This window comes from Elephantulus edwardii, unplaced genomic scaffold, assembly GCF_000299155.1.
Source record: "Elephantulus edwardii isolate Elephantulus edwardi_28Jun2011 unplaced genomic scaffold, EleEdw1.0 scaffold00016, whole genome shotgun sequence".
Classification (NCBI taxonomy): domain Eukaryota; kingdom Metazoa; phylum Chordata; class Mammalia; order Macroscelidea; family Macroscelididae; genus Elephantulus; species Elephantulus edwardii.
Genome location: NW_006399766.1, coordinates 13,555,707 through 13,563,685, shown reverse-complemented (window position 1 = coordinate 13,563,685; position 7,979 = coordinate 13,555,707). Strand labels below are relative to the sequence as shown.

General features: G+C 39.8%; 2 pseudogenes; one reads left to right on the top strand and one right to left on the bottom strand.

Moving 5' to 3' along the window:
• Positions 1 to 736: 736 nt before the first annotated feature.
• Positions 737 to 3,204, bottom strand: LOC102852561 (annotated as a pseudogene).
• Positions 3,205 to 5,746: 2,542 nt separating this feature from the next.
• Positions 5,747 to 6,491, top strand: LOC102867358 (annotated as a pseudogene).
• The last annotated feature ends 1,488 nt before the right edge of the window (positions 6,492 to 7,979 follow it).

Below are 7,979 nucleotides of genomic sequence, written 5' to 3'. Positions count from 1 at the left end.
CTTTTAAATTATTCTCTCTCTCATCTGTTTCAGTGCAGTATACAAAATTTATCCAGTTTTTCTCAGTCTTACCCCAACCCTGATATCAGTCCCATTTTACAGCAGTGGCACCATGCAATATTTGTCATTTTGTGACTGAGATATTTCACTCAGCATAATGTCTTCCAGGCTCACCCATTTTGAATAATATTGTCATGCAATCTAGTAATCTGTGTCTTCTCATTTTTCTTTCTTTTGTTAAGTTTGCCAGTGGTTCATCAATTTTATTGACCCTTTTGAAAAACTAGCTCTTGGTCTTATTGATGGTTTCAATTGTTTTTGTTTTCTATCTCATTGATTTCAGCTCTTGTCCTTATAATTTCCTTTCTTTTAGAGGTTGTAGGATTAGATTGTTGTTCTTTTTCTATTTGATGAAGGTATTGAGTTAGAGCATTGATTTTTCATCTTCCTTCCTTTTTTATGTGTGTGCCATATTCCTGAGAATTGCTTTTGCTCCGTCCCAGAGGTTTTAGTATGTTGAATTTTCATTTTCATTTGTTCCAAGGAACTTTTTTACTTCATTTTTTATTTTGTGTATAACCAAATTATGTTCTAGCAGAATCAATTAGCTTAAACCTGGGTGGTTTTGTAAGCTGTACCCGGCTGTGTTTAATTTCTAGTTTTATGGCATTGAGATCTTAATAGATACTTTGCATTATGTCAATACTTTTTATTTTGTTGAGGATTGCTTTGTGTCCTAATATGTGATTGGATTATAAAATGTTGGTTCTGGGTAGGAATTTCCACTTTCAAAGCCTGTAAGCTTTCCATTGGCATAACCATAGCTCTTTGCAGCTGGACGAGGTTTATTTTTTGCATTTTCCAACCATTCCCTAAACTTTTTTCTATTTCCTTTTTTCCTTGTAAATCAGCTTGTGTTTCCCTTTCTTTCTTCTTCTTTTCACATTCTTCAGCATTTTTTTTTCTTTAGTCACTCTTTATATTTTTCTCTTGTTTTTTCTTGCAAATGTTCTTTCTCTTGTTCCTTTGCTGCTTTTCTTTCCATTTCTTTACTAATTTTTTGGGCCATATCTTTTCTTTTCATTCTTTTTCTGAACCCATTCCTTGAGCTTTTCTTCAGCAATTATTTTTCTTTTTTCTCATTCTTCCATCCTCCTGCCCCCCCCTTTTTCTAGTTGCTGATTTATTTTGTGTAGTGCTTTCTGTAGAAATCAAAAAGTGTATCGTGATGGGAAAGTCTGCTATTAGGGACCTCTCTAAAGTACTCAGGAGCAACGGTGTCTCTCTGGAGACTAAGGTGCACCTGATACAGGCCATGGTATTTGCAATCGCTTGTCATGCATCAGAGAGTTGGACAATGACTAGGGAGGACAGAAGGAGAGTGGATGCTTTTGAGCTGTGGTGCTGGAGAAGGGTACTGAATGTACCATGGACTGCCAGGAAAACAAACAGATTAATCTTGGAGAGGATTAAACCAACCTACTCCTTGGAGGCAAGGATTCTGGGGCTTCGTCTGACATACTTTGGACATGTTGCCAGGAGGGACGGGTCCTTGGAGAGGGACATCATGCTTGGGAGGGTGGAGGGACAGCGCAGGAGGGGAAGACCCTCTATGAGATGGATTGATTCGGTGACTGGGGTAATCGGGATGGGTGTGTCAGAGGCGGTGCGGTTGGCGCAGGATAGAGCAGGGTTTAGGGCTGTTGTGCATAGGGTCGCTATGAGTCGGAAACGACTCGACGGCACATAACAACAACAACAACAACAACAACAATGCTTTCTGTTGCAGTCATGTTCTTCTTTTTCTTTGCCAACAAACCACACTTCCCTTGGTGTCAGGCTACTTTCTCATAAGCACACTTGTTTCTGATTTGTGGGGTATCTTCTGATTTAACTTCACTGGCACATCCCTGTAACTCCATTTCTTTCAGGCTTGTCACCTTGGCCTCTGAGTCCTGAGTGACTTTGTCCACATCTTCTGCCTTGCTGTCACTGTCTTCTTCATCAAACGGGAAGCTCTGGTGGTGGAGGGAGACAACAGCAACATGGTAGAATTGCTGTAGCTCCATGACAGTGATGGCAAACACATGGACATCACCAGTACCTCCACTCCCTGGCCCCTGTGCCCGCATGAGGATCACTAAAGAGTCTGAAGAATGCCAAGCCCAGGGCCTGCAGTTCCCAGAAAGCCTTATGCCATGAGATGGGGTAAAAGCTGCACCAGCCTGCTCCAAGGTCCAAGTCTCGGCCTCCAAGTTCAAACCTGAGGGTCTGAGGTGGGACCACACTCTCTGGTTATATCTTCTTAATCTATTGTGCCTTTAATCAGTATGTAATGCCTTTCCTAATCTTTGATGGTGTTTTTCATTTTGAAGTCTATTTTATCAAAGATTAGTATTGACACTCATGCTTTTTATGGTTGTCATTTGCTTGGTATATTTTTCTCCAGCTTTTGATTTTGACTCCATCTTTCTCTTCATTTTTTAGATGTGTCTTTTATAGGCAACATACTGATGCTTGTTGTTTTGGGGTTGGATTTTCTTATCCATTCTGCTTCTCTTTTTATTTTATTTGGCTCATTTATTCCATTCACATTAAGTGTGATTAACCTTGTCTTATCCTGTGCCATCCTTCATAATCTCTGACACACTTGATTCCTTCACTATAGTCACTGTGTCAATCCATCTTATTGAGGGACTTCCTCTTTTCAAGAACTGTGTCCCTTTTCAAGGAATAGCACCTCCTAACAACATGACCAAAGTATGTGAGTCAAAGCTCTGGTTGCACTTTCTCCAGGACTTATCTGTTCGTTCTTTGGCAGTCTATGTGATATTCAGTACTTCTCTCTAACACCACAAACTAGGGTTTAGTTCTTCCAAGTATAGAGACAATGGTTACATTCTTAAATCAAAGAGTTTGGTAAAACCTGCTTATAGGATGGGCTACCATACTCGTTACTATTTAAATCACAGAAGGACAGCCTTGATGTGGGACTATTATTATACCTGAACTTCAACCTGGACCTGGACCTGGACTCATGCTGCTTTTTTTTTAAAATGCTTTGAATGCTTATAGAAGGTGCTTAGAGAGTAGTGGTTAAAGGGGTTGTTGTGCTTTCAACTCACAGTCCGAATCTACCAGTTGCCCTTTAGGGAAATGGTGAGCAATTGTGTTCTGACTTGTAACATTTAGCCCAATGGGCATTTAGACAAATAAGTCTGGGGCAAAGAAGATCTTCTCTATACCTCTCTGGTGAAGCTGGATAATCAGCTTATAGAATGGTTCCATTAACAGAGGAGGGTATCATGCTGAATTTCAGCATGTCCTCTTGTCCTTCTGATCAGAATCCCCCAGGGATTTTTTTATCCTTACCCTTCCTTACCTCTTCCTTGAGCAGCAGAGAGATTTTAACCTCTTGCATGGATTTCTAAAAAAAATTCTTTTATACTGGTTTACATATCAAGTTCATGTACATTGTTTATCACACTGGATCTTTTCCCTTTCCTTTACCAATCCCTCCTTCCACCCACCAAATTGTGTGACCCTATGATTAACCCCCCCCCCTTCTTGTATGCATTCTTTAATGGCCTGCATCACTAGGGAGAGAATTAATCCGACCCACCATGGTATACAACTATTATTTAGCATACTTCTTTTGGGCCTGGGGCTCTCAACTCCTGCTGTTAATCAGAAATTTTATTATTGTTTCATTTATCCAATATACAAAGCACTTACATCCCCTGCCATCCCAAACATGTCACTGTCCTTAGTCCAGGGCTAAGTAAGTGTTCAATGCTGAATAAATTCATGATTTTGTTGCTGCAGCAGCTGCTTCCAAAGGCCACATTTTAATTTTCTCAGAAAAACAAACTGCAATGTAGGTATACTATCACTAGGTGGAACTAGTCTGTTAGAGTAACTTGGGTGGAGGTCAGAAAGTTTGAAGTCTGGATATGTTGCAGATAAATAAGTGTATTGTACAGACTTTTTCTAGAACCACCATCAAATCTCCATATTACAACTGTTGAACTCCAATTTAGAAAGCAAAACAGACACTTCTTTTGAATGCAATAAATGTCCTAGGTAAAGCCTGTTACTTTTACTTTTTGATCTTTTTGATCTCTTCATCAGTTCAATTGGAATCTACTTAGAATCAAAAGTCTCTTCCCAGAGATACTTTTTTTTCAGCCTTGTACATGTGGTAACATCAAAGCCTCCAGACACTTATCCTTCAAATGCTAGCAAAGACCATGCTGTAGATCTCATTCACAGGCTATCTGACTAGACTGTTTGATTTAATTATAGGGAACAACCTCTTTACTCACTAAGGAAGAGAAACAGGCCTTACAGAGGTGTGATGGTTCTGAAACTGTACAAGCCCCCACCCTATTCTACCTCCTCCCTTCACCTCTTTTCCTCAAATCAGAAAAAATACTTTCTTACTTGACACCTTCTAGAGTCCCTCCTCCCATCAGCTCTCTAAACCCTCTGGGGACTGCTGGCTTAATTTCCACAACAGCAGCAGTTAATTAGTATCCCAGGGTAACTGACTTCCCTTAGCAACAGACGCAACAATAGCTTGAGTTTACAAATTACCTTAGATACAGTTTTCTTCCACTGAACAAAACATATTCAGAAATGTTTGGACACTGATTTTGAATGGAAAATTAATCTGATATCCACTCACCAATAAATATTTATTAAGCCCCCACTTTGTGCAGTCATATTTCTATCCATTGGACATAGAGTTGAGTCAGCTGTGGTCTTTTCTCTCCATTCAGAAACCTAGGATGGAATTGGAACAAGAATATAGGCTCACTGGAGTTCCAGGTGTTCCACGCGCAAAGGACGGGCAGTCTCCTCCCGTCAGCTGTGGGTTGGTTCCAACTCTATGCTACACAATAACAACAACATCCAGATCTTCTAGCTTCTTATCCAGAGACACTGTCTCTATTTGAGAGAGGAGATTGTGTAAGCAAAACTGATAAGCAATGTTGTATGAGGACGACATTCAAACTCTGAAAAACCTTGTCCCTCATTTCATTACCTTTTGCTGGCTGTCTCTTGGACATCACACATTCTCACCAGGAGCCTTACAGATCATTGACACTTACCCAAAAACCCTAGGGCCAAGCATGGCGATTGCCCTCTTTCTTCATATATAACTACCTGTACTAGGTAACAAAATTTGACACTGTCCAATGAGGGGGGGGAAATAACAGAAACCAAATGCCCTCCATCTGTGAGTTGCTGTGGCCAAATCTCAACTCACTTCAAATGAACAGTCATAAAGTTCAATCTGTGAAATGTACCCAAAACCCCCACTAGATAGTTAAAAGGATCTATGGGTAACATATTCTTTGCAAACAGCAAAACGAAATAGCAAATACACATATACACACACCCCCGTGTGTGTGTACATATAAACACATATATATTTATGAATATACATGTGTATTTGTTTCATACGCAGTATGATAGCATGGTTGTTGTGTGTGATCTAATCTATATCCACTTATAGCTCCCCTATATGACAAATTAGAACTGTCCCATAGCCTGTCCTAGCCTGTAAATGCAGCTAAATTTAAGAAGAATGGGAATCCCAGAACACTTGATTGTGCTCGTGAGAAACCTCTGCTTGAACCAGGAAGCAGACAAACACTTGAGGCAGACGAAAGTGACTCCTCCAGTGCCAGGGCCGGGCAGAAGCACTGTGGTACCATGCGGTGCCAGAATTTAAAAGATTATGGCATCTGAAAGCCACACGTTAAAAAAATGGAACTTTTGTGATAATATTGAGGATCATTCCCTTGATCTTCCTACATAAAGGAGCTCTCATTTTACTTATAAGAACATGAAGGAGGTTAAGAAATCTCCAAAATAGTCGGCGGCTTACATAAATAGAACAGCTTGGAAAAGCTGTGAAGAGCCCAGACAAACTACATTAGTTGGTCTTTTGCAAGTCCAGCATCCTTTTCCAAATCCTTGTTACAGACAAAAAAAAAAAACAAACCAAACAAACCCAAAAAACAACAAACAACCAAAACAAAAACTAGTCCCCTAGATGTGGGGGCCATGTCATGGCAAATAAAGAAAATGAACTGGCTTGCATAGGCCACCTTGCTGAAAAATTAGGGTGATATAATTTAGCTGTGATAGTCGAACATATTTGATGAACTCCAGTGATTCTAGTTCATCACAGACCGAAATATCATCATCAAAATATAGTGGCTTCCCCCCCGCACTCTGAGGTTTCTCAGGACCATGAAACAATAGCCCAAGTTTTGTTCAGTATAAATTTGAGGTTGGATGTAGCTTTAACATTCTGAAGGAAGAAAAATATAAGTGAACTTGTAGCCTATTTGGTGAGGATACATCTTGGAGTTGTAGTGGATTGCCTTCCTGTGCTTACTTTGTACATCTTACTTGGCTGTTGTGTAGACTTGTTGCCTCTAGTACAGTTACGACTTAAAATCAAATTTGAAGAATAGATGCCTTCGAGTTGTGGTGCTGGAGAAGAGTACTGAACATATCATGGACTGCCAAGAAAATAAATTGCTGTCTTGGAGAGGGTGAAAACAAGTCTCATTGGAGGCTAGGATTTTGAAGCTTCACCTCACTTACTTTGGGCACGTAGCCAGGAGAGAGAGATTGGTCCTTGGAGAAGGACATCATGCTCGGAAGGGTGGATGGACAGCTCATGAGAGGAAGACCCCGGATGAGATGGATTGATACAGTAACTGGGGCAATGGGAGTTAGTGTGTCAGAATTAGTGAGACTAGCTCAGTTCAGGGAAGGGTTCAGAGCTGCTATACATAGGGTCACTATACATCGTTGGCGACTCAATGGCACATAACAACAATAACATACTATGACAGGTTTAGAAGCAGGAGTGACATCCACTTTCTAAATAACATGCCTCTTGGAAATATCTCAATCACAAAAGGACAAATATTGCATAATGCCACTATTATAAAACAGGACTGACATTGGCTGTGGGGAAAAACTAAGGAAAAAGGGGATAAATAATGTACACTCCATTGAAATAGATGAGGGAGAGAACTGTTTAAAAGGGATGTATGATTAGGTATTATTTGCATGGCAAGAGTCCAGAATAAGAGCTGCATAGTAAAGTGTGCTTGGGGGGGGGGTGGAGATTGTGTAACAATGAAATATTTTTTTTCTTCTCAAAGAGAAAAGAGAACTAGGGGCAGGGGGAAGGAGTGGGCAGGGGGGAAAAGGTGCAACAATGAATAAATGGAAATCAAAGTTCTCTATAATCTTTCATTAAAATCTCAATTACAAAAAAGAAAAGGTGCAGCCAGAGTTCTCCTTGGAGACAAAGATGATGAAGCTTTTTCTTTCATACTTTGGCCATGTAGCTAGGCAAGACTATTCCTTGGAAAGGGGGATCATGTCTAGAAAGATGGAGGGTCAGCAAAAAAGAGGAAGCCCTCCCACGAGATGGATTGCCATGATGGCATCAGCAATGGGATTGCGTGTGTCAGAGATAATGATGAACATGCTATGTTCACTGTTATTCTCCAGCACCACAACTCAAAGAAATAGGTAAGCACATATTCATAAATTCATAAATACCTTAATTTCTGATCCAAGTGACCTGGTCACTAAAAAATAAAAGACTTAATAAATCAAAAAGCTCCCCAAAGTATTCTTTAAAGTGGTTAATAAGAAATGACATTTCCCATGAACTCAAAATGATAAAATAAATTTGAGACACTAATCTTAGAATGCCTATAAGTGAAGGATTCATAGTATGGGAACAAATGCAACAGAATCTTTATTTTCACTTTCTGTTAAACTGAGTTTCCTTTTTTAAAAAAAAAATTATTTTATAATGGTTTACATACAAACATCATAAGGTTCATATACATTGTTTTTCACACCAGACCTTTCCTCTTTCCCTCCACAGATCCAACTGGGCAACTATATGTATATAGGTGTGTGTGTGTGTGTGT